Consider the following 27,012-nt stretch of genomic DNA (forward strand, 5'->3'; position numbering starts at 1 on the left):
AACATCCTGGCTCTTCCTGCAGCCTCCTCCTCCTTCCCTATGCAGATGTTTTATCACATTATAGGATGTGCTAGGTAAATTGGTCTGTGTCTCTCAGTGCTTAGCAGAGGTGGCTGGGCAAAGCCAAACACACAGATTTGGCTCGGTCAGTCTGAGAGACACTGTGGCCACGTGGGAGAGACCTAATCGTAGGTCCTGATCCTAACTCTACTAGAGCTGAGCTTGTGCAACATCTCAGGTCTGCAGTTACCTCCTCTGTTAGAAGGGGAATAATGATCCTTGGTGGCCTCCTCTGGTAGGGACATGAAACCTTGATCATTAATAATACTGTAGTGAGGAGAATTGTTAACATCAGTGTTAGCATATAGATATTAGGGTTACCATACGTCCGGATTTCCCCGGACATGTCCGGCTTTTTGGTGCTCAAATCCCCATCCGGGGGGAATTGCCAAAAAGCCGAACATGTCCGGGGAAATAGGGAGGCAGCATAAGCCAGGGTCCGCCCGGCCCCAGCACGACCCGCCGGGTCCGCAGCGCAGCCCAGCCACATTGTAGCGAGCTCGGGCAGGCGAAGGGGGGGGCGCAGCCGCAGAAGGCGGCGAAGGGGCCGCTGCTGCCCCCGGAGGCCGGGCGGACCGCGCGCCCCAGCCGAGCCCGCAGGACCACGGGGAGGCCGGGCCCAGCCAGTGGCTCGGGCTTCCCTCATGAGTGGGGACTCCCCGGCCACTGGGGGACGCTTCCTGCAGCCCCATCACCCCGCGCGGCAGGAAGGAGGCTGCGGCGCGGGGCAGGGAGTGCGGCGTGTGCCGGGGCTGCAGGGACCCGCGCTGCCCCGGTCGCCGCTGAGCATCCGAAGCCCCCGCCAGGCAGAGGCTGCCGGGGAGCGGGGGAGCAGGGCAGGCGGGGGGGTGCAGAGGCTGCAGGGCGAGGAGGAGCAGGGCAGGCAGGGGCATAGAGGCTGCAGGGGCAGGGGGGCGCAGGGGCAGGGCAGGTGGGGGGGCGCAGAGGCTGCAGGGGCGGGGAGGGAGTGCAAGGGCTGCAGGGCGAGTGGGGAGCAGGGAAGCACTTAGCAACCCCCAACCAAGATCAGAGCCGGAGGGAGGAGGGGGAATGTGGGGTGCTCAGAGGAGGGGGCAGAGACTTTGGGGAAAGGGTTGGAATGGGGGTGGGGAAGGGGTGGGGTTGGGGCGGGGGTGGGGCCGGGGCGGAGAAGGGGCGGGGCCGGGGGCGGGACCGGGGCCCCGTGGAGTGTCCTCGTTTTTAACTGTTTGAATATGGTAACCCCAATAGATATTCAGGCCTGTCTGCAAAGGCCTGTATTTTAAGAATTTAGGTGTATTCTTATTACTTAGCTATCTATAGAGGTACAAAACAAGAATCAAAATCACAGTGCCTGTTTATAGGCCTTCTCTCACTATGATAATCTAAGGCCGTGTTCTTAGGCTAAGCAGCAGAGGCAGCCATAAACTGGGAAGCGAACGGTCACATCCTTACCAGTCACACTGAAATAAGGTGCTATTGGGCTGTTAGGAATACAATCCTGTTCTGATAATGCCCATCACCTCCAGAGAAAGGGAAGAGCCTAGAAGATTTAAAGAAAAAGGATTAAACAAAGACTATGAATGGCTAGCCAACTACAAAAGCAGTTTCTCCTCCCTTGGTGTTCACACCTCAACTGCTAGAAGAGGGCCTCATCCTCCCTGATTGAACGAACCTCGTTATCTCTAGACTGACTCTTCCCTGCATATTTATTCCTGCCTCTGGACATTTCCACTGCATGCATCTGAAGAAGTAAAGCTTATGCTCCCACAAAAGCTTATGCTCCAATACATCTTAGTTTATAAGGTGCCACAGGACTCTCTCGCTTCTAAAGAAAACTTAGTTTGATAGCATCCTGTCTGGCAAGAACTCATTTATCAATAGCTGGGGTGTGAAATCCTCATTTATTTGTTGTTCTATCACTGTAGTCTCCACTTCCCTATTGTTTGTCTGTATAATCTCTGTCTGGTTCTGTGATTGTTTCTGTCTGCTGTTTAATTAATTTTGCTGGGTGTAAGTTAATGAAGGTGGTGGGATAGAATTGGTTAGCTAATCATGTTACAATATGTTATGATTGGTTAGTTAAATTTCAGTAAAATGATTGGTTAAGGTATAGCTAAGCAGAACTCAAGTTTTACTATATAGTCTGCAGTCAATCAGGAAGTAAGGGGGGAATGGGAACATGGAATGGGGGTGGGAAATGGGAATCATGTTTTGCTAAGGGGGAGAATGGGAACAGGGAATGGGAACAGGGACACAGGAAAGGCTCTGTGGTGTCAGAGCTGGGAAAGGGGACACTGAGGAAGGAAATTGGAATAGTTGCTTGCTAGCAGTTCACCCCAATAAACATCGAATTGTTTGCACCTTCGAACCTCACGTATTGCTGCTCTCTGTTCATGCGAGAAGGACCAGGGAAGTGAGCGGGTGAAGGAATAAGCCCCTAACAACCATTGAGTGGAAGAGGTGAGACTAGAGCTCATGGTCTCCTGGCTCCCAGGCCAGTGCACCTCCCTGTAGCCTAGGGGTGTTAATCTCATTCTGTGCAGGGGGCCAAATTCCATTTTACTATGATCTCCAGGCCAGGACATCCATTTAGGACTCACCACTCTCCTCATTCCAAAATAGCTCCCTCACTAACCTCCATGGGAGATTAAGAGCAGAATACAGCCTTTGTAGAGTAAATACACTTTTTATTATCATCACTGTGTGTTACTTCTTCAGAGCCTTGTTATTGTGCTCAGCATCACCCAGTGGGGAAAATGCTCATCTCTGTGACCACCATTCTCTGTGCTTTTCCCCTTTTCCTTCCCCATCCTCCTGTTTTCTTCTCTTCTCTGACTTTGTGCCTCTTCCTGTCTTCCCTCGGCATTTCCTTCCCCTCAGCTACCCCCACTTCACTCACAGGATTTCCCTCCCACCCTCTACCCTAGCCCAGCTGCTAAAATGGACAGCGGTGAAATAGTTAATGCTCAGGTTTAAACATAATTGTTGGGGGGGGGGGAGGGGAAGCTGAGGTTCTGCAGAATTTAGTATCAGCGCTGGGCCTTCTCATTCTGTGGTTCAAGAAATGAGGTCTAATAGCTTCATATTTTCAATTCTGGCCCTGGGTTCAGGTCCCACACAGAAGATCTCAGCAGTGGAAGTCCATTGCTGTGAGTTTGTGTGTCTCCTGTCCTACACTGTGTCACCCATTTGCTAGACTAAATCAATGGGGGAGCACTAGGAAACATGCAACAGTATTGGCCAGCATGCCTCCAGACACCAGAGGGAGAGACACGTGCAAAGAGCTCAGGGCTCATTGGTCCTAGGTTGAGTCCCTGAGGAGGAGGAATAAGGGGCTGCCCCACCTTGGGGATCAGGGGAGTCCCAGGAGAGGGGCTACTTTTTTCCCTTCTATGTGGGTAAAAAAGCATTCGAAGACTTATGGGTTGTTGAAATCAGCTCACAATCAAGGTGCCCTAGCTGAGCAATGCCTTGTTCAAAGAACTCCAGGTTTCCCCACAAACTCCATCTCACCCCCGACCATCAGGCTGAGCTGACTTGTCTCTGGGAATTGAGAGGATGCAGAAGTTGGCTTTAAACAAAAACTTGGTTGCAGACTTAACTCTACAGAGGCTACTGCCTATGTCTCCAGCTCCCCTCCAGGGCTCACGCTGATTTATGCCAGCCAATACCCTGGCAAAGGTTTCCAGTGGTGGAGAGTTTACCAGGAATCCAGGTTACGGTGGCACTTCTTGTGTTCACAGCACACACAGAGGGAAGTTAAACAACAACATAACTTTTTTTCTTAGAATTCAGAACACACAAGAACCCGACACTAAGAAGAGAGACAAAGCAGGCTGCTCCCTAAAACAGAGAGGCACAACTCTCCCCACCTCACTTTAAGCTGCCTGTCTGCAAACTGACTGCTGGCAGTCACATGCTTATCTACAGAGCCCTCTAGCCTACAAGTACGACCAGGGACTTGCACCCTCCCCACCACACACCCTTAAAGTGATAGCTGGCAATTCCAACACCTCAGTACACCCCAGCACTGAGGCCCTCTAATCTCCCCTGCGCTCAGGCAGCCATTAAGGGTCAGTGCCCAGCCCAGGGAAGTGGGTACGACCAGGGCTGCCAGGGAACGCACTGGCTCAGCCCCTGAACTCAGTGACCCCTGCTGATGGGGCTCCAGCACGTGTTACAGCTGAACCCTCTCCTGGGAGAACCCTTCAGAGAACAGCAGCAGTAACATCATCAGCCCTGCGTGTGGGTAACTCCCCCCTTTCCCTGGCATAGAAAGATCCTCATGGCCCAATGTGCTCAAATTAACCCCTCCCTGCAGCAGTGTTATTGAATCTGGCCTATGCCGTTTCCTTTCTTCTAGTCTTACAGCAGAACTTCAGTAGCATGAGCAGATGGCAAATACACACAGTCAATTGACAGCCCCTCCTACTGGAGATTCCCTCATCCAAGGTCAAGCACATTAGCCCTTTTGGCCACAGGGTCTCATGTGCTCATGGATGGAGTTTATGTTCACTGGTTTTCCACCATAACCCCCAATTTTTTTTCCAGAGTGACTGCTTCCCATGTTGTACGAATGGCCTACATTCTTTGGACCTAGATGTATGTTTTTGTCCATATTAAGACACATACTGTTTGCTAGCACCCAGTTTCCCAAGTGAGGCAGATTGCTCTGTATCAGTGACCTTCCTCTTTATTGTATATCAGTCCCCTAAGCTTGGTATCATCTGCAAACTTTATCACTGATGATTTTATGTTTTCTTCCAGGTCATTGATAAAAAATGCTAAATAGCATAGGTCCAAGAACCAGTCTCTGCGGGATTCCACTAGAAACACACTCAATGATGATTCCCTATTTATAACTATATTCTGAGACCTAGCAGTTAGCCAGTTTTTAATCCATTAACTGTGTGCCATGTTAATTTTACATCGTTCTAGTTTTTTTTCATGAACATGTTATGGGACCAATTTGCAGTTTTAACAATGGAGAGGATACTACCTATGACCCCAGAACTCATCCAGAGAGCTGGAATTGACCCCTCCCTACACCAGTCTTATTGAATCTGGCCCACAGTATTTCCCTTCTTTTAGTCTCTTAGAGCAGAACTTCAGTAGAGTGAGCTGAGGCCAAACACACACAGTCAACAGCGAAGGAGAACGAGACAGCACACACTCCTCTGAAGACAGCTTGCAGGAAAGTCACCAGAGCAGGAGCACTGGCTGGTTAAATAATGCAGAAGAGCGAATAAACAGACACTATTTCGGTCTGTATTACAGGGTAATGGAAAAGGGACCTGTTAAGGCTGTATCCCTACTTTGAACTTTAGGGTACAAATGTAGGGGCCTGCATGAAAACTGCTAAGCTTATCTACCAGCTTAGCTCTGGTCCGCTGCCACCATCTTAAGAATTCCCTCCCTGGGAAGCCTTGAGAAACCTTTCACCAATTCCCTGGTGAATACAGATCCAAACTCCCTTTGGATCTTAAAACAAGGAGAAATTGACCCTTCCCCCCTCCTTCCTTTCACCAACTCCTGGTGAATACAGATCCAAACCCCCTTTGGATCTTCAAACAAGGAGAAATCAATTAGGTTCTTAAAAAGAAGGCTTTTAATTAAAGCAAAAGGTAAAAATCATCATCTCTGCAAAATCAGTATGGAAAATAACTTTACAGGGTAATCAAACTTAAAGAGCTCAGAGGAATCCCCTCTGTCTTAGGTTCAAAGTATAGCAAACAAGATAAGCACTCTGGTAAAAGGTACATTTACAAGTTGAGAAAACAAAGTAAATCTAAGACGCCTTGCCTGGCTTTTACTTACAATTTTGAAATAAGAGAGACTTGTTTAGAAAGATGGGGAGAACCTGGATTGATGTCTGGTCCCTCTCAGTCCCAAGAGCGAACAACCCCTTAAACAAAGGACACACACACAAGCCTTTTCCCCCCCCCAAGATTTGAAAGTATCTTGTCCCCTTATTGGTCCTTGGGGTCAGGTGTCAGCCAGGTTACCCGAGCTTCTTAACCCTTTACAGGTAAAAGGATTTGGAGTCTCTGGCTAGGAGGGATTCCATAGCACTGTACACAGGAGAGCTGTTACCCTTCCCTTTATAGTTATGACACGCCCCCCAAATCACAGATAGTGTTGGACGTCCGGTTCCACACTGGCTGTGATTTTTTCCTGGAGCTTTAGGAGAAAACAGAGTTAATAAAACACATGTACCTTTAGACATACTACTGATTATATAAAAACTAACAATATGTTTTATTTTAAGAACAATTGTTAACCAGTTAACTCTGGGAAACTTTTCCGGGAGAGTGCATCAGCCACTTTGTTGGAAGCTCCCGAAATGTGTTGTATTTCAAAATCAAAATCTTGGAGAGCTAAACTCCACCGAAGAAGTTTTTTGTTATTTCCCTGGGCGGTATGAAGCCACTGTAGCGCAGCATGGTCTGTTTGTAGTTGGAAGCGCCATCCCCAAACATATGGGCGTAACTTTTCCAGCGCGTACACAATGGCGTAGCATTCCTTTTCGCTGATTGACCAGTGGCTTTCCCTCTCAGACAGTTTTTTGCTGAGAAACACGACAGGATGGAATTCTTGATCCGGTCCTTCCTGCATTAAAACTGCTCCCACGCCTCGCTCGGAAGCATCTGTGGTTACTAGGAACGGTTTGTCAAAGTCTGGGGCCCTTAGCACAGGGTCAGACATGAGTGTTGCCTTAAGCTGGTTAAAGGCCTTTTGACACTTATCAGTCCACTGAACTGCATTTGGCTGTTTCTTTCTGGTTAGGTCTGTCAGCGGGGCGGCGATTTGGCTGTAGTGTGGTACAAATCGCCTATAATATCTGGCCAAGCCTAAGAAGGATTGGACCTGTTTCTTTGACTTTGGAACTGGCCACTTTTGGATAGCATCCACTTTGGCCTGTAGGGGATTTATAGTTCCTTGACCCACCTGGTGCCCCAGGTATGTCACTCTGTTTTGGCCTATTTGACACTTTTTAGCCTTAACAGTTAGTCCTGCCTGCCGGATGCACTCGAAGACTTTTTTTAGGTGCTTCAGGTGTTCTGTCCATGAATCAGAAAAAATGGCCACATCATTGAGATAGGCAACGGCAGATACTCCCAATCCCGCTAAGAGACCATCTACAAGTCTTTGGAAGGTGGCGGGTGCATTTCGCAACCCGAAAGGGAGTACATTGAATTCATACACCCCTGCCTGGGTGACGAAGGCGGACCTTTCCTTAGCGGGTTCATCTAGTGGTACTTGCCAGTACCCCTTGGTTAAGTCTAAAGTAGAGATGAAGTGGGCATGTCCCAATTTCTCCAATAGCGCATCTGTGCGTGGCATTGGATAGTTGTCAGGACGAGTTACAGCATTTAGCTTACGGTAGTCCACGCAAAAGCGTATTTCCCCATCTGGTTTGGGAACTAGAACCACTGGAGATGCCCATGCACTGGTCGAGGGGCGGATTATACCCATCTGTAGCATGTCCTGGATCTCCCTTTGTATAGCCGCTTGGGCATGAGGTGACTCCCGGTAGGGTGGGGTTCTAATTGGGTGAGCATTACCTGTGTCAATGGAGTGGTATGCCCGTTCGGTCCGTCCTGGAGTGGCTGAGAAAATCGGTGCAAAGCTTGTGCACAGCTCCTTTATCTGCTGTCGCTGCAGACGTCCCAGGGTCGTGGAGAGGTTCACCTCTTCCACGCCACCATTCCTTTTTCCTTCATAGTAGACACCTGCAGGCCACTTCGCGTCATCAGTTTCCTGGGCTGTAAACTGGCAAACGTTTAATTCTCTAGAATAAAAGGGCTTAAGAGAATTAACATGGTATACCTTAGGCTTTATGTTGGAGGTGGGGGAGGCTATGAGATAGTTAACAGCTCCTAGGCGCTCCTGGACCGTGAATGGTCCTTCCCACGACGCTTCCATTTTATGGGCCTGGAGCGCCTTTAAGACCATGACTTGGTCTCCTACTTTGAAGGACCGTTCTCTGGAATGTTTATCATACCAGGCCTTTTGCTCTTCCTGGGCATCCTTTAGGTTTTCTTTAGCAAGGGCTAAAGAGTGTCGGAGGGTGTTTTGTAGGTTGCTTCCAAAGTCTAGAATGTTAGTTCCGGGAGAAGGCGTAAACCCCTCCCATTGCTGCTTCACCAACTGTAATGGCCCCTTAACCTCGCGGCCATACACAAGTTCAAATGGTGAAAACCCTAAACTGGGATGTGGTACAGCCCTGTAGGCAAAAAGCAACTGCTGCAACACTAGGTCCCAATCATTGGAGTGTTCATTTACGAATTTACGTATCATGGCCCCCAAAGTTCCATTAAACCTCTCCACCAGACCATTGGTTTGATGGTGATGAGGGGTGGCAACCAAGTGATTCACCCCATGAGCTTTCCACAGGTTTTTCATGTTCCCTGCCAGGAAATTAGTTTCCGAATCTGTAAGTATGTCGGAGGGCCAACCTACCCTGGCAAAAATGTCTGCTAATGCCTGGCACACACTTTTAGCCTTGGTGTTGCTTAAGGGTACAGCTTCCGGCCATCGGGTAGCAAAATCCATGAAAGTCAGTACGTACTGCTTTCCTCTGGGTGTCTTCTTTGGGAAAGGACCCAGAATATTCACAGCTACTCGCTGAAATGGGACCTCAATTATGGGTAGTGGCTGGAGAGGGGCTTTAACCTGGTCTTGGGGCTTTCCCACTCGTTGGCACACCTCACAAGACCGGACATAATTAGCAACGTCCTTGCCCATTCCCTCCCAGTGGAAGGACTTCCCCAACCGGTCTTTGGTTCTGTTCACCCCAGAATGGCCACTGGGATGATCATGGGCTAAGCTCAAGAGCTTTACCCGATACTTAGTGGGAACTACCAACTGTCTTTGAGGATGCCAGTCTTCCTGGTGCCCACCAGAAAGAGTCTTCTTGTATAAAAGTCCTTGTTCTACAACAAACCGGGATCGGTTAGAAGAGCTGAGAGGCGGTGGGGTGCTCCGTGCCGCCGCCCAAGCTTTCTGAAGGCTGTCATCTGCTTCCTGCTCGGCCTGGAACTGTTCCCTTGATGCTGGAGACATCAGTTCCTCCTTGGACTGTGGACTGGGGCTTGGTCCCTCTGGAAGCGATGTAGGGGCTGGGGTTTTTTCCATTGACTGTGAACCGCTGCCCGCTGGTGCACTATGTGGTATCTCAGGCTCTGGCTGAGCCTCTTGGGTAGGGTTATCTGCTGCTTCCGCCAGTTTAGGCTCGCTGGTGCCCTCTGGCATTGGAGTTGTAGACGGGGTTGCAAGCGCTGGACTCAGTGCTGGCAATGGTTCTGGTGCTGGTTGCGTTGCCAGTTCCGGTTCTGGGACTGGCTTTGGCTGGGTCTCTGGGATTGGATCCACTACGGCTGTTGCAGTCGTTGGCAGGGGATCCGGTTCCACCACCTGTGTTTGGGTCTCCGGTAACACAGACGGGGTCCTGGTGGACGGCTCAGGAACAGGGATGGGGGTGAAAGCTTGCTTAGCCTGGCTGCGGGTGACTATTCCCACCCTCTTGGCTAGCTTTACATGGTTAGCCAAGTCTTCCCCCAGTAGCATGGGAATGGGATAATTGTCATAGACTGCAAAAGTCCACATTCCTGACCAGCCCTTGTACTGGACATGCAACTTGGCTGTAGGCAAGGTTACAGACTGTGACACGAAGGGTTGAATTGTCACTGTAGCCTCCGGGTTGATGAGTTTGGGGTCCACTAGGGATTGGTGGATAGTTGACACTTGTGCCCCAGTGTCCCTCCAAGTGATAACCTTCTTTCCGCCCACTCTCAAGGTTTCCCTTCGCTCCGAGGGTATGAGAGAGGCATCTGGGTCCGGGGTTCTTTGGTGTGATTGGGGTGTAATGAACTGTAATCGGTTGGGGTTCTTGGGGCACTGAGCCTTTATATGCCCCAGTTCATTACATTTAAAACATCGCCCTGCTAAGGTATCACCGGGGCGATGTTGGTTGATGGAGACTGGTGTGGTGGGGTGAGAAGGCGTCTGGGGTTTCCCTTGGGATGTGGGTGGGGCCTTGGGTTGTCCCCGGTGATAAGGTTTTGTTTCGGTTTGCCCCTTCTGATATTCGCTTCAACTGCTACTAGCTTTTTTCTTTTCTGTCACCTCCACCCATTTGGCTCCAATCTCCCCCGCCTCGGTTACAGTTTTGGGCTTCCCATCTAGGATGTACCTTTCTATTTCCTCAGGAACACCCTCTAAAAACTGCTCCATTTGCAATAGGAAGGGCAACTCTTCCGTAGATTTAACATTTGCTCCTGATATCCAGGCATCCCAATTTTTCCCAATGTGGTAGGCATGTCGGGTAAATGACACATCAGGTTTCCACCTTAGGGCTTTGAACCGCCGACGGGCATGCTCAGGTGTTAGCCCCATTCTGATTCTGGCCTTGTTTTTAAAAAGTTCATAACTGTTCATGTGTTCCTTAGGCATTTCAGCCGCCACCTCTGCTAAGGGTCCACTGAGCTGCGGCCTCAGCTCTACCATGTACTGGGTTGGAGGGATGTCGTATCCAAGGCAGGCCCTTTCAAAATTTTCTAAGAAGGCCTCAGTATCATCGCCTGCCTTGTAGGTGGGGAATTTCCTGGGATGGGAAGTGGTACCTGGAGAGGAGTTGTTAGGATGGTCTGATGCACCCTGCCTAGTCCTTGCTGCTTCCAGTTCCATCTCTTTTTCTTTCAGCTCCATCTCTCTTTTATGGGCCTCCTGTTTGGCTCTCTCTTCTCTTTCATGTTTGGCTTTTTTCAGCTCCATCTCTCTCTTGTGGGCCTCCTCTTTGGCTTCTTTCTCGAGTTTTTTAATTTGAAGTAGTCTCTGATGTTTTTTCTCATTTTCTTCTGCTTCTAGTCTGGCCAGTTCTAGTTTGCTAGCTGCTTCACTGGTAGTCATTTTCCTGCTTTCCTGTGCTGGGCCACACCCCTCTGCAGTTGACTGAAACTGGGATGTATTTAGCTCAGGCTCCTGCTGAGTGCTGCTGAGTTAACAGAGAGTTTCTAACTAGCTACTTCCCAGGATGTAAAAAAGAAAAAAAAAAACAATTCAGATTGTAAATTACCTTTACCAGTCGTTTGCTCATTAATTGAACCCTTCTCTTAACAAAGGACCTTGTTAAAAAAAAACTTAACACCTCTGCCTTCAGGCAAGGAGAGATAAGATATGCATCTACCTTCAGCTCTGCTTTCCAAGCAGCTAGAAGGAAAAAAAAAAAATCTTACTGGCTTTTGGGTTTAAAACGATCCCACCACTGTGCCACCATGTCAAGGCTGTATCCCTACTTTGAACTTTAGGGTACAAATGTAGGGGCCTGCATGAAAACTGCTAAGCTTATCTACCAGCTTAGCTCTGGTCCGCTGCCACCATCTTAAGAATTCCCTCCCTGGGAAGCCTTGAGAAACCTTTCACCAATTCCCTGGTGAATACAGATCCAAACTCCCTTTGGATCTTAAAACAAGGAGAAATTGACCCTTCCCCCCTCCTTCCTTTCACCAACTCCTGGTGAATACAGATCCAAACCCCCTTTGGATCTTCAAACAAGGAGAAATCAATTAGGTTCTTAAAAAGAAGGCTTTTAATTAAAGCAAAAGGTAAAAATCATCATCTCTGCAAAATCAGTATGGAAAATAACTTTAAGTTTGATTACCCTGTAAAGAGCTCAGAGGAATCCCCTCTGTCTTAGGTTCAAAGTATAGCAAACAAGATAAGCACTCTGGTAAAAGGTACATTTACAAGTTGAGAAAACAAAGTAAATCTAAGACGCCTTGCCTGGCTTTTACTTACAATTTTGAAATAAGAGAGACTTGTTTAGAAAGATGGGGAGAACCTGGATTGATGTCTGGTCCCTCTCAGTCCCAAGAGCGAACAACCCCTTAAACAAAGGACACACACACAAGCCTTTTCCCCCCCCCAAGATTTGAAAGTATCTTGTCCCCTTATTGGTCCTTGGGGTCAGGTGTCAGCCAGGTTACCCGAGCTTCTTAACCCTTTACAGGTAAAAGGATTTGGAGTCTCTGGCTAGGAGGGATTCCATAGCACTGTACACAGGAGAGCTGTTACCCTTCCCTTTATAGTTATGACAGGACCACAAAGATCTCTGAGTGTCTTAGACATTTCTGCAGCAATATTTAAAGTAGGAAAATGAGAGCCCTAGACAGACTCCCATCCATAGGAACAGCTCCCATGAACAGAGCCATCATCCAGAGTAATCGAGGGCTGACACTCACCCGCCTGCTGGATCCTACAGGGAAGGTCAGAGGCTGGTGGCGGAGGAAGGGCTCCCAGCTTCAGAACTGCCAGGTCTGCATTGCAAGTGAACGTCTCAGTATTTACAGCTGCATCACCCAATGGGCACATCTGACTCCAGTCTGTTCATCTAGATATTGCTGGTTAACTTATCTGAACTGAAGCATTTTCTATGCATCCAGCAGCTTCCAGCTGAAAGTGAAACCATCACTTGAAAATTACAGGAATGCTACTTATGGTGCACAGAGATAAAGGTTTGAAAGAAACACCCATACACAGTCCCAGGGAGATGACAGTTTCAATGCCTGCAGTTTCCCCAATTTGGCAGGTGACTCTTCCCCCTTCCCCACCCCCATTGCACCTCTGTGAAGTTCAGGTTCTCAAAAGTGGGGGGACATGGCCCTTCTCCCCATCTCCAGTGCCTATGGCATAAAGCCACCTCAGAAAGGGCCAGCTAGGCCCTGGCACAGAGCCCAGGGCTGGGGTTGTAGAGACAGACCCCCTCAGACCCACTCTTGCTGTGGGGAGCAGGGGTCACTTCACACACCTGCTTTGATGTCCCTACATAAACCTACATCAAACAGAGGGATGTCCTTGACCTGCAATGGATCCACCTGCCCCTCACCCCACATCCTTGTGCCCCACAACCCCCACCTACCACGGAAACGCCTCCCCCCTCCAAATCCAATGACGGGCTAATCCCTGAACGTCCAGTGAGCAGATGATGGTGAGTGAGCAGCACATGGGGGTCTGGCCGGGGCACTGTGGGTTACGGTCAGTCGCTCCCATCTCTGCTGAGAGAGGCTCCCTGTCAGAGAAACAGGCCCATGAGCTGTGTGAGAAGGAGTCAGTCAGTTCAGCACCTGTGGGAGACAGGCAAAGGCCACCTCTGACTCTGGCTGGGCTCCATAGCCTCGAACGCCTCACCAGGCTGGCCACAGGGAGTGTCACTGTTGTGGGACCCCACCAGATAATCCTCTGAGTGTGGGGCGGGTCTCAAGGATCCGTCCTCTGTTTGGTACTATTCAATATTTGCATTAATCACTAGGATAATGCACAGGAGAGTATGCTGATAAAATGACACCAAGCTAGGAGGGGTTGCAAGCACTTTGGAGGACAGGATTAGAACTGGGGGGCATGGAGGAATGCCCAGGGAACACAGCAAGGCCCGGGCCAGCTCCCACAGGGGGAAGGGAAGGAGCACCACCCAGTCCCTCCCAGCTCCCTGCTCTGCTCCAATCCTGCCCCCAGCTGCATCCTTGGCTCCCGGCCCCACACCTAGCCCTGTCCCTGGCCTCGCTGTGGTTCTGCTTCCGCCCCTGCCCCCAGCATTGGCCCCTGGACACAGCCCAGATCCTGACCCCAATCCCACCCCCAACTACATCCCCAGCCTTGGCCCCCTTACCTCTGGCCGCAGCCCCACGCCAAGCTGTGGCCCCTCTCCTGGCTCTGGCTCCAAGTGGGGAGGCGGAGGTGCATGGATAGGGATAACTGAGAGCACATCCCTCAAAAAAGGTCTGTTATAGGGTTCACGATGTCACGAAACCCCTTTACAAACCTCCGGTAGTAGTTGGCCAGTCCAATAAAGGATTGGACTTGCTTCTCAGTTTGTGGAGCAGTCCACCTCCAAATGGCTTCCACTTCTAAAGAGTCAGGGTGAACAAACCTACTGTACTAGATAGGACACTGCTGCAGCCCCTATTTTGTATTTGGAGACCTTGACAGTGAGGCTGGCTTCTTTAAGCCTTTGTAACACAATTCCCACATGTTTCCAAGTTGTCTTGCCAGGAGCTACTGAAAATAGCCAAGTCACCTTTAGTGGCCCTGGCAAAGGTTTTTAGCCCATGCCGCACCTCATTGACAAGCCACTGAAAGGTAACCGCTGCATTAATTAATCCAAAAGGCATAACTTTAAATTCATGTAAAACAGATTCCACCATCAAAGTAGATTTCTTGTGGGCATCAGCATCTTAGGGAATTTGCCAGTACCGTGAGTTACATCCAGTGTGCCTATGAACTTTCCACCCCCCAAAGGATCCAGTAGGTCCTTTATTCAGGAGGTGGGGTTGTCACAGGGTCCGCACAGGTTTCTCCCTCTCGTCCCTGCGCCCTGTGTTTGGCTGGTGCAATTACGAGTCCCAACACCTGCTGTTGCCGGTTCACCCAAGTGTCTTTATTTACAGTGCTTGCGCAGTTCCCAGATCCCCCAACAGTTAGTGCCCCACAGACCCTCCCCAGGGTCTCCTAGCCCTTTAAGGCTTCCCTCCACTGTAAGGCGACAGCTAAATCCCCTTCCTGTCTCCTCCCAGGCTAGCCCCTTCTCTGAGGGGTGTCCTGGGCTTTATAGCCCTGACTCCGCCCAGCTGGCAGCACTTAGCTCAGCCTGGTCCTCTGAGCTGGCCCTCATTAGGGCTTGCAGCTGGGCCGCCTGCTGGATACCTGCAGCCCTACCCCTGGCCAGGGAGCAGCTGCAGCCAGCAGTTTGGCAGGGCTTTAAAGGGGGATTTTACCCCTGCCCTGCCACACATCTCCCCCCTTCAGAGAGCCACCAGGCTCACCCTGTCTCTGCCCCTCCTCGGGCGAACAAATCCGCTCCACGGGGGAGTGTCGGTGTCCCCACTGGGGCCTCCTGCAGGCCCTCCTCTGGGCATCCAGACCCTTCCCCACATCCCCGGTAGGGGCAGGTCTCTCCCATATGCCCCTTGGTGTGGCAGAGACTGCAGGCCTGGTCCGGCAGTGTCTGCTGGCCTGGGCACCCCCCCTCAGGGTTTGGTTCCCCAGCCCCCTGGTCCTTGTCTCCCCGGGCTCCCGAGAACCACACTCCCAGCACTCCTGCCCAGTGGGTCCGTTGGTGCCACATGGCCAACACTCCTTAAGGGGCTCGGCTTGCTGTCTAGGAGTTTTCTTTCCCATGCCCCCCCTTCTCCCGGCCCAGCGAGGGAGGAGGGGTTTCTTTTCCCTGGTGGGGATTCCGCCCCCTCCTTACTTACTTCTATTCTCTCTATTGGGCGCCCCCCGCCCCCTTCCTCCGGTTCCTCATCCCGGCTTCGGGCTTTGCCCGACAGGGGTCCCCAATCACCTCCCAGTAGGACCGAGTAGGGCAGGTCCTTTACCACTCCTACCCGCCGCCACTGGAAGCGCCCCTGTACCTTCATGGATACCCGGGCCATCTGGTACCTCCGGGTGTCCCCATGGACGCATCTCATGGCTACTTTGGCTCCTGAGATCATCCAGTGCGGCTTAATTAAACCAGGGAGCGGGTGGAGGCGGAGTCTACCACCCCCTTCCGGGGCTCCCTCCCAAGCAATACCAATACTGTAGCCAGGGGCTGTCTCCTCGACCTCCTCCGTCCCCCAGTCCACCCGCAAAAGTCTACCAGCCCACACTCCATTTGCAGGCAGTCCTGTTTTTTGTGGCCCGGACACCTGCACTGCCAACACGTCAGTTCCCAACTACGGGCGGGCCCCAGGTCTGTTCCCTTCTTAGGAGCAGAGTCCGGTGGGCTTCTTCCCGATCCTGCCCCCTTACTGGGCTTCATCCCCCACCTGGGCCCCTCTGCCTCTACATATTCTTCTGTTAGGCGGACGGCCTCCGCCACCTGGGCCGGCTGATGTCTTCGGACCCACACCCTGACTGGGTCCGGGAGCCCCAGGAGGAACTGTTCCAAAATTATCTGATCCATAACCTCCTCCATAGTTTGGGCTGTAGGCCTCAACCAGTGGGTGGCCCAATCGGTCAGTCTTTGGTGAATGCCCTGGGCCGCAAGCCCTCCGTCCAGCAGGCCGCCCGGAACCGCTGTCGGTACCTCTCTGCGGAGAGTCCTACTCGGTCCAGAATTACGGCCTTTACCACCTCGTAGTCCCTGGCCTGGGTCTCTCCCAAGGCCATGAATGCGGCTTGGGCGTCTCCCCCCCAACTACGGGGCAAGCCGCAGGGCCCAGGTTGCCCGCTCCCAACCGGCCGCCGTAGCCACCCTTTCGAATGTCCCCAGGAACTAATCAGGGTCATCCGTGGGGCTCATCTTGCAAAGCCCCCACCCTGGCGTCCTGGTTCCATCCCCAGGTGCCGGACTCACCACCCTCTGTAGGATCTGCTGCTGGGCCACCGACTGCTCCCTGATGAACTCCTGGAGGGTCCTTTGCTGGTCCATCTGCCACGTCATCAGGGTCTGCCTGTCTGCCTGCTGGGCTTGCTGCATCTCCTGCACTGTGCTCACCAGCCACTTCAAGGTCTCCTCCATGGCAGCCACCAATAGTGGTGACTAGGGAGATCCCGGACAAGCCCCCAGTGTCACAGGGTCTGCACAGGGTTTCTCCCTGTGCCTGGCTGGTGCAATTACAAGTCCCAACACCTGCTGTCGCCGGTTCACCCAAGTGTCTTTATTTACAGTGCTTGTGCAGTTCCCAGATCCCCCAACAGTTAGTGCCCCACACACCCTCCCCAGGGTCTCCTAGCCCTTTAAGGCTTCCCTCCACTGTAAGGAGACAGCTAAACCCCCTTCCTGTCTCCTCCCAGGCTAGCCCCTTCCCTGAGGGGTGTCCTGGGCTTTATAGTCCTGACTCCGCCCAGCTGGCAGCACTTAGCTCAGCCTGTTCCTCTGAGCTGGCCCTCATTAGGGCTTGCAGCTGGGCCGCCTGCTGGATACCTGCAGCCCTACCCCTGGCCAGGGAGCAGCTGCAGCCAGCAGTTTGGCAGGGCTTTAAAGGGGGATTTTACCCCTGCCCTGCCACAGGGGTATAGGTCAGATTGGGTGATAGCATTTCACCTCCTACAGTACACACAGAACCTCATGGTTTTATCCTCTTTAGGTACCATCACAATAGGAAACGCCCACGGGCTTTTTGACTTAGGCTTTGTTTACACTACCAAGTTTTGGCAACCAAATTTATGTCGACTTAATAAAAATATCAAAAGAATGGTCACACTTTCTCCCTTTGTTGACAGATCACGTCCACATTGGGGGCACCATCATCAATAGTGTGAGAAATGCACTTTGGGTACCCATCCCGCAGTGCAGGATGACACCGTCTGTCTCTAGGTGTTGTGGGAAAGTGGCACATCTTAGGACCATGCTAAATGTCCCATCATGCATTGCTTTCTGTCCCAGCCCTCCATTGGCTTCCAGCTTTCTTTCACGCCATTTTTTCAACGGCCCTTCTTTGCTGTGCACTCCGGCATCTGTAGTGAGAAGTGACGGATCCGGCACTGCTCTCCTATGCTCTGTTAAGTGTCATGAGGACATTGTGCAAAGCAGCACAGTTAATCGTTAAATTACTAACAGAGGAAGACTCGCAGGCACCCGACATTCTGTGTGATATGGACAGCAGCAACTTTACAGTGCTTTTGGCATTCAGAGAACAGCTTCATAGGGTAGGCCATCGCTTTTGGGCTCGGGAAACAAGTGCTGAATGGTGGTGTGACGGTGTCCCCAATGACACTTTATGGGGAGATGCTTATAAATGTGTATATGATGTAACTGGAATATGTTTTATGCTACATGTGCCATGTAACATATCTCTGTAAAAGTTATGATCTACTGTAACTATTCCTCCTGTTTGTATGCATGTATCATTTCTGTAGTTGAAGTTACGAATATTGGTTGTATATTTGCTGGTTTTATACATAGCCTTTGTAAGAGCATGGGATCATGTCTGGATAAAGGAATGCACCCAATCCACATCTGAGCTTGGCCTAGAATGTCACTGGGCTAGTTTATGAAATGTGCATGGACATGTGACTTGCCCATATGATCCCAAAACTCCAGGGTAACATGATGCTACACAGGGAATGGGAAGGAGTAACCATCCAGGGGAGAAAGTCTATTTAAATCCTTGGAAGACCCCTCCATTTTGTCTTCAGTTGGCTAAAGAGAGAGGCTCTCCACCCCCCAAGGACATACCTGAAAGAGACTGAACAAAGGACAAAGACAATAGGGGGTGTGAGTGATTGCTGGACCCAGGCTAGAAGTTCTACAGCCTGTAAAAGGAAAAGACTGAAACTGGTGAGGCTTTTATCTGTGTTGAGTTGAATTAGACCTAGATGTGCGTGTTTTATTTTATTTTACTTAATAATTCACTTTGTTCTGTCTGTAACTACTTGGAATCACTTGAATCTTACTTTCTGTACTTATTAAAATCACTTCTTACTTATTAAGTTACCTGGAGTACGTGTTAGTACCGGGGGGGGGGGGGGGGGGGAGGGAGGGAGGGCAAACAGCTGTGCATATCTTTCTATCTTTGAAATAGAAGGCGAACTATTTCTGAGTTTACCCTGTATAAGCTTTATACAGAGTAAAACGGATTTATTCAGGGTTTGAACCCCACTGGGAGTTGGGCACCTGGGTGTCAAAGGCTAGAACACTTCCTGAGCTGCTTCCAGGAGGCCTACGGCTGTTAGTGGACGTGGTTCAGACCTGGGTCTGAGTTTGCAGCAGATCAGCGGATCTGGCTCAAAACAGACAGGATTCTGGAGTCCCAAGCTGGAAAAGGCAGGAAAGCAGGGGCAGAAGTAGCCTTGGCACACCAGGTGGCAGCACCAAGGGGATTTCTGTGATCCCAACCCGTCACAGGTGGGATCTCATCGTCATGCAGGTGTGGGATGATGAGCAGTGGCTACAGAACTTTTGGATGAGCAAAGCCACCTCTCTGGAAATGTGTGCTGAGCTGGCCCCAGACCTGCGGCGTGCCCTCTCGGTAGAGAAGCGTGTGGCAATTGCTGTGTGGAAACTGGTTACTTCAGACTGCTACCAGTCGGTCATGAATCAATTTAGAGTCAGGAAGTCGACTGTTGGGGCTGCATTAATGCAAGTGTGCAGGGCAATGAATTTCATCCTGCTACGGAGGACCGTGACTCTGGGAAATGTGTATGAAATAGTGGACGGCTTTGCAAAAATGGTTTTCCCTAACTGTGGCAGGGCAATTGATGGTGCACACACAATTTTAGCACCAAACCACCTTGCACAGAGTACATCAATAGGAAGGGATACTTCTCCGTGGTGTTGCAGGCGCCTGTGGATCACCGTAGGCGTTTCACAGACATCAATGCGGGATGGTCCGGAAAGGTGCATGACGCACGCATCTTCTGGACAGAAAGCTGCAAGAAAGCAAGGACTTTCTTTCCAGACCACGAGATCACAGTGGGGGATGTGGAAATGCCCATAGTGATTCTGGGAGACCCGGTTTACCACTTACAGCCCTGGCTCATGAAAGCTTACACAGGGCACCTGGGCAACAGTAAGGAGCGTTTCAACAACAGGCTGAGTAGGTGGTGGATGACAGTTGAATGTGCCTTTGGCAGATTAAAGGAGCACTGGTGATGCCTTTATGGCAGGCTAGACTGTACTGAGGAGAATATTCCCGTGGTCATAGCCCTGTACTGCACTTTGCATAATCTGTGTGAATCTAAGGGTGAAATGTTTGCTCTGGGGTGGAGCACTGAGGCAGAGCGCTTGGCTGCTGAGTTTGAGCAGTCAGATACCAGGGCTGTCAGAGGAGCCCAGAGGGAGACAATTGAAATCAGGGAGGCTTTGAAGAAGCACTTTGACAATGAGCAGCAATAACAGGTACCTGTGTTGAAGTTACTTCCCTGGTGCATTCCATGTGTTTTTTCCCTAGGAGACTATGTTGACATTTGGGGCTGCATATCCCAGTAAGAAAATGGTTAAAATGCCTGTACATGTACTCGTAGTGATTGCAATGTGATTTTGTAGAAAACAAAATAAAGACAATTTTCCCTTATAAAACTTTGCCTTTGTTGATTGAGAAAAAGCAGAGTGACACTCCCCAAAACACAGATACTTGCTGGGAAAGGAGGGACTGGGAAAGGGCAAAACCTCACAACTGTGTGTAGGTCCAGCTATCATTATGAAAGTTGTGCAAGGGGGTGGAGTGAAGGGGAAATTGAGGCATGTCAGAGAGTGGAAAGGAATGTGCAGGCAGATTAGGGGGGCATGGAAAAGAATTTTGCACGTGTTGCAGTGGAGGTCAAGCCCAGATCTGCTCAGTCTGCAACATTATTAAAGACTTGAGCATCTCTGTTTGCTCCTCCATTGCTTTTATCATCCGCTCAGTTGCATCCCTAGCAAACATTTGATTCTCTTTTCTGTCCTGGCTTTTGGCTTCCCAGCCCTCCTTTCGTTCCCTTTTCTCTGTAGTGGAGTACTGCAGTACCTCCCGGAACATGTCTTCTTTGCTGCATCTTGGCCTCTTTCTTATCTGGATGGTTGGCAGGGGTGCATGGGGCAACATCTGGTGAAGCACAGGGGACAATACACAGAAGTAGGATTGTTAAATTCAAGCACAGCATTGAAACATTTCAGTTATATGCACCTTTTGCAACATACCAATCACTTTCTCACTGACCCTTGCCAGGCACACATCTCTGCAAGCACCCAAACCATGGTGAGTGTTGGGGGAGGAGGGGAAATAGGGGCTTGTACATGGACAGAGGAACATACAATCTTTGCAGGGGTTGCGGTGCAGCTTTACAGGGAACTAATTCAAAAATTCTCCCACACTTTTCCACAGGCAGGGATCATTCTAGCAGACATCTCACTGCTGAGGGTAAGCAGGGAAGCCAGGGTATATCTACTGCATGCTGGTGGCTTCCACCCTGCTCTATATGCATCTTACCTGTGTTCCGCTTTGCTCCCTGCACAAGTGATTGGCGAATGGCGCGGGAAAGTTTCCTACAATGGGGGAAGGAACAAAGCTGCTCTGCCACGCAACCTGTGGCAGAGGATCACCGAGTACCCCCAGGAAACTTTCCTGGAGATCTCTCTGGAGGATTCCCGTGAGATCTCAGCGTGCATCAACACCCTGTTCTGCCGTACCGATTGGCTACACAGGGAAATGTCCAGCTCACAGACACACAGCCAGCCTCCCACTTTTCCTAAGCCTAAACCCACCTCTGCACTACACAAGCCGGAGCCACTTACCATGTGTCTCATCTCCTGCTTCCCGCTCCTCAGAGAGCAACTACTGAGACTGGCTAGACACCTCCTTTGTGGAGAGCAGTTCCTGGCTGCCTGCCCCACTGGGAGCCGCCGCCATGAGCTCCACATCCTCTCCTAGCTCCATCTCTTCATCAATAATTTCATCCTCCGGGGTAGGTCCTCTTTCCGCCACCTCTGTGCCCTCCGAAGTATCCATGGGGCTCTTTGTGGTGGAGGTGGGGTCACCACCGAGGATAGCATCCAGCTCCTCGTAGAACTGGCAGGTGTTAGGTGCAGCACCGAAGCGATGGTTCACCTCCCTCACCTTTTGGTACGCCTGCCTCAGCTCCTTTATCTTCGCTCTGCACTGCTGCATGTCCCGATCAGAGCCCCTTTCGCACAACCCTCGAGAAATGTGCCCATGTGTCTCCTGGTTCCTACGGGTCACTTGCAACTGGGACTGCACAGACTCCTCTCCCCGGTGGTCCAAGCAGGAGAGCGTTTGGTGCGATAGCCAGCCATGCTCCCCTGGGAAGATGTCAGGACACTCTTCACACTGAGCCAGCAAGCAGGAAATGGGATTTAAAATTCCCGGGGCTTGCAACGGGGAGGGGCAAATTGTTGTTTACCTGGCTGCTGGGCAGCAGAGTTCAAACTGCCGACCAGAGCAGTCAGGATGGGCATCGTGGGACACTTTCTGGAGGCCAAATAACGCAGTTAAAGCAGACATGGTGTCTACACTGGCTCTTTGTAGTTAATAAAGGGAAGGGAAAAGAAAAAAGTCTCTCATGGGGGTGGAAGTAGTTTGTTGCCGAAACTGAGCATTTTCCCAACAAAAGTTGCATTGCAGCGTGTATGCATTCACTGTTTTGTCACCAAAAAAAACAGATTGTGGCAACAAAACCAGGTAGTGTAGACAAAACCCAGTAATTACCCCATTTCCACAGCATGCTTTCCACCTCCTCCTGAATGGGCTTCTGCATCTAGCCTTTAGCATGACATGCTTTGCTAGGAGCTGGGTGTGGAACTGTAGTTTCAAAGGAACATACATTCCTGTCAGTTATATCTGGTGGGCTAGAAAAAAACAATTTGTGGGGCTTTAAAAATGCTATTTTTTCCTGCTTTTTGGGTGGGCTTTAGAATACTCTCCAAAGGAATCTTCCTTGCTCCCCTTGACCGAATCAATTAAAAAGTCGGTAAACATTTCCTCATCAGCACAACAAATCATATTCACCCCCATCTTCAAAAGGCGAATGCAGTGCCCATTTCTTAAAAAGGGAAGAAGGAGAACCTGGGGAACTACAAACCGGTCAGCCTCACTTCAGTTCCTGGAAAAATCATGGAGAGGTCCTCAAGGAATCCATTTTGAAGCACTTGGAGGAGAGGAAGGTGATCAGGAACAGTCAACATGGATTCACCAAGGGCAAGTCATGCCTGACCAACCTGGTTGCCTTCTATGATGAGATAAATGGCTCTGTGGATAGGGGGAAAGCAGTGGATGTGATATATCTTAACTTTAGCAAAGCTTTTGATACGGTTCCCACAGTATTCTTGCCAGCAAGTTAAAGAAGTATGGGCTGGATGAATGGACTATAAGGTGGATAAAAAGCTGGCTAGATTGTCGGGCTCAACAGGTAGTGATCAACGACTCGATGTCTAGTTGGCAGCCAGTATCAAGCAGAATGCCCCAGGGGTTGGTCCTGGGGCTGGTTTTGTTCAATATCTTCATTAATGATCTGGATGATGGGATGGATTGCACCCTCAGCAAGTTTTCAGATGACACTAAGATGGGGGGAGAGGTAGATACGCTGGAGGGTAGGGATAGGGTCCAGAGTGACCTAGACAAATTGGAGTATTGGGCCAAAAGAAATCTGATGAGGTTCAACAAGTCCTTCATTTAGGGTGGAAGAATCCCATGCACAGCTATGGGCTGGAGACTGACTGGCTAAGTGGCAGTTCTGCAGACAAAGACCTGGGGATTACAGTGGACGAGAAGCTGGATATGAGTCAGCAGTGTGCCCTTGTTGCCAAGAATGCTAACGGCATATTGGGCTGTATTAGTAGGAGCATTGCCAGCAGATCGAGGGAAGTGATTGTTCCCCTCTATTCACCACTGGTGAGGCCACATCTGGAGTATTGCGTGCAGTTTTGGTCCCCCCACTACAGAAGGGATGTGGACAAATTGGAGCATGTCCAGCGGAGGGCAACAAAAATGATTGGGGGCTGTGGCACATGATTTAGGAGGAGAGGCTGAGGGAACTGGGATTGTTTAGTCTGCAGAAGAGAAGAGTGTGGGGGGATTTGATAGCAGCCTTCAACTACCTGAAGGGGGGTTCCAAAGAGGATGGAGCTCGGCTGGTCTCAGTGGTGGCAGATGACAGAACAAGGAGCAATGGTCTCAAGTTGCAGTGGGGGAGGTTTAGGTTGGATATTAGGAAACACTATTTCACTAGGAGGGTGGTGAAGCACTGGAATGTGTTACCTAGGGAGGTGGTGGAATCTCCATCCTTGGAGGTTTTTAAGGCCCGGCTTGACAAAGCCCTGGCTGGGATGATTTAGTTGGGGTTGGTCCTGCTTAAAGCAGGGTTTTGGACTAGATGACCTCCTGTGGTCTCATCCAACCCTAATCTTCTATGATTCTGTACTGGTGTTTAGAGACTTTATGAAATTCTTATAATATGCTGCCTGTATTAATCTCACTTATAATGTCTGTGTCCCACATTATAAGGTGATATTAAATGTTTGCATTGTAACCCTCCGTAATTCTGTAACTCACCAATCAGGAAAGAATCATTAATTACTGTAAAATGCTGCTCCCTGCAGAAGGTGTTAGGTTCTGCCTGCCAAAAAGATTCATTTGGATTCAATGGGCCATTTGGGTGAGCAGGATCCTTTATGAAACATCAAAGAGCAAAGAATTTGTTAACTGCATTTCTCACTGTCCCACCTCCATCTCATGGGAACTTGTCCTGTCAGCTTGAACTCTTGGGGTAAGAGAATAAAACTCCCTAACAAGAAGAAACTGTTTCTCTATGGTGCTCGGACTTTGGCCTGGTCTACATTACAGAATTACAGTATATTTATGTCTGTATCTGTAATTTTCACTCCATGCACCTGAAGAAGTGGGTTTATTACCCACGAAAGCTTATGCCCAAATAAATCTGTTCGTTTTTAAGGTGCCACGGACTCCTCGTTGTTTTTATTACAGAATTACATTGACTAACTATGGATGTGTCTACTCTTAAATATTGCTCCCCCCTATGTAACAGCATTGCTATGCCAACTCCTTAACACCACTTCGAGGAGTGGCATAGAGTCAAGGCTGATGTAGCTAGGTCGATGAAGTGTCAGTGTAGACACTGCTTTTCTTAAGTCAACTGTTATTGGCTTTCAAGAGCCTTTCCACAATGCCCCACACTGACAATACAGTTAATACCAGTGCTCCTCATGGGGACGCACACCACTGACACAAAGAGCAAAGCATGGAAACACACAAGTGAGGTAATTACTGCAGCGGCTGTATGTAAGTTAGGCCAACTTAGTTTTGTAGTGTAGCTATGGCCTTTGGAAGGGCACAATTTCTAAGCTGTGACGGAGCAGGGAGCAGGGCGGATTTGACCTGGGAACGTAGCCTGGGAGTTACATTGAGCTACCTGAGCTGTAACCTGAGCCAGGAGGGGGGTTGGGAGAAGTGACACCTTCTGCCCGGGAGTCAGAACAAAGGAAAGGAGGAGCAGAGGGGACGGGGGAGAGAGCTGCTGGAGGGTTTTGCGGAGTTCTTCAGTTTTGGGCTGGGAGGTGCAACGCAGGGAACCCCAAGCTGGGGTCTAAGCTCCCTGCACTCCCCAAGAGGACTTGATTGAGGGGTCCTGGTTGTATCTACAAGCTCTGCTGTAGACTGTGTTCCTGTTATCCAATAAACCTTCCGCTTTACTGGCTGGCTGAGAGTCACGGTGCATCGCAGGAAGCCGGGGGTACAGGGCCCTGAGTCCCCCACACTCCGCGACATAAGCAAAAGCAAAGGATCCCTGTAACGGGATCTCCCGGGACGCAGCCTGGGGCCGTGGGATTGCTGTGCTCCCCTGAACTCTCTCCAGCCTGGGCTGTCTCTCACAATGTCTGGCTAGTGAACAGCAGCAACCTCTCCAGGAGCTATTATCACTCATCACAACCGCATATGGAGCCTCACACCCAGCTAGATTGAAGGAATGCTCCCAGAGCCACTCATGGATCACACAGAGAAAGGCACCAGAGCCAAATCCACCAGCTCCCAGCACTGTACCTCAGGAATATACTGTCTAATTTGTTAATTGGTTCACCACTTCATCAGTGGAATGTGGATATACACCTGATTTGATACCTGAGCAATTTACCATTCACTTTCAGGCAAACACACTGGTAAAGTTAAACAGTTAAACAAGTTTATTGACTACAAAAGGTAGATTTTAGGTGGTATTAAGTGATATGCAAAAAGTCAGAGTTAGTTACCAAAAGAAATAAAATATAAACCCACAGTCTAAACTCTCAACCCTATTAGACTGGGCAACCTATAGAGTAAACAGTGTTTCTCACTCCACTGGATATTCCAGTCCATAGTATAGAGATTTCACCTTTGAAATTTGGGCCAGTCCCCTCAGTTGGAGTCTCAAGTCTTCAGCGTCCTTGTTGCCTGCAGCGTAGGTGGGTGAAGGAGAAAGGCCCCAGCATGTGGCCACTGTGTCTGTTTTAAATCCTCAGTCCCATGTGCTCAGGGAGCACCAGTTCAGGCATGTCTGGGGGTCTTGCTGAGTCTCCAGGCCAGACTGAGCAATTCCCCTGGTGGGGCCTCATGCAGGTGAGTCATTTTGTAGCTCCCTTGCTGGACAATGGCTGTTGATGGGTTGATTGACACCCCGCCCGGGCGTTGTTTACTTTCCTTGCTGTTACCTCTGGGGGAGGTAATATCCGGCTGAATCCCCAATTTACAGAGTGTTAGTGACAGCCATACAACATAATTCTCATAACTTCATATGTGTTAATGATACACATAGGGCAGGGGTGGCCAACCTGGGACTCCGGAGGCACATGCGGCTCTTCAGAAGTTAATATGCGGCTCCTTATAGAGGCACCGACTCCGGAGCTGGAGCTACAGGCGCCAACTTTCCAATGTGCCGGGGGGTGCTCACTGCTCAACCCCTGGCTCTGCCACAGGCCCTGCCCTCGCTCCACCCCTTCCCGCCCCCTCCCCTGAGCCTGCCGTGCCATCGCTCCTCCCCCTCCATCCCAGAGCCTCCTGCACGCCACAAAACAGCTGATCAGGAGGTGCAGAGAGGGAGGCACTGATTGGCGGGGCTGCTGGTGGGCAGGAGGCGCTTGGGGGGGGAACTGATGGGGGGCTGCTGCCATATTACTGTGGCTTTTTGGCAATGTACATTGGTAAATTCTGGCTCCTTCTCAGGCTCAGGAGACCATAACCTTTCCCCTGACACATTATAAGGCATGCTGTCTATGTAAGATCACGATTATATAAAAAATGAGGAATATGGGGGTTCCAGGTCGCTCCTCCAAGGTAGAGAATGTCACAATCCCAACTGTCTAGAACTGGGTTAGCACTAAAGGACATAAAGAGCTTGCACCTTACAGCAGCTTCTATCACCTTTTGGAACCTAAAGCTGTGTCTACACTAGCACTTCTGTCGGTCAAACTTTTGTCGGTGTCAAATCCCAGGGCAAGGCAGAAGGGGATGGAGGAAGGAATTATTTTGTGGGCTCTGGCTAAGAGTAGTAGCTGTCATTTGA

General features: G+C 50.3%; 1 protein-coding gene across 4 annotated transcripts in view; it reads right to left on the reverse strand.

Moving 5' to 3' along the window:
* Positions 1–12,416, reverse strand: part of LOC135890884 (butyrophilin subfamily 3 member A3-like) — a 39,218-nt gene extending 26,802 nt beyond the window's left edge. For 2 of the 4 annotated variants that reach the window (XM_065418354.1, XM_065418353.1), the window contains exon 1: positions 1,495–1,976. The gene's annotated coding sequence lies outside the window, so the exon portion shown is untranslated. Of the gene's footprint in view, positions 1–1,494; positions 1,977–12,284 lie in introns of those variants that run through there. The other 2 variants (XM_065418351.1, XM_065418352.1) reach the window with 2 other exon arrangements.
* Between the last annotated feature and the right edge of the window lie 14,596 nt (positions 12,417–27,012).

Source organism: Emys orbicularis, chromosome 17 (genome assembly GCF_028017835.1).
Source record: "Emys orbicularis isolate rEmyOrb1 chromosome 17, rEmyOrb1.hap1, whole genome shotgun sequence".
Lineage (NCBI taxonomy): Eukaryota > Metazoa > Chordata > Testudines > Emydidae > Emys > Emys orbicularis.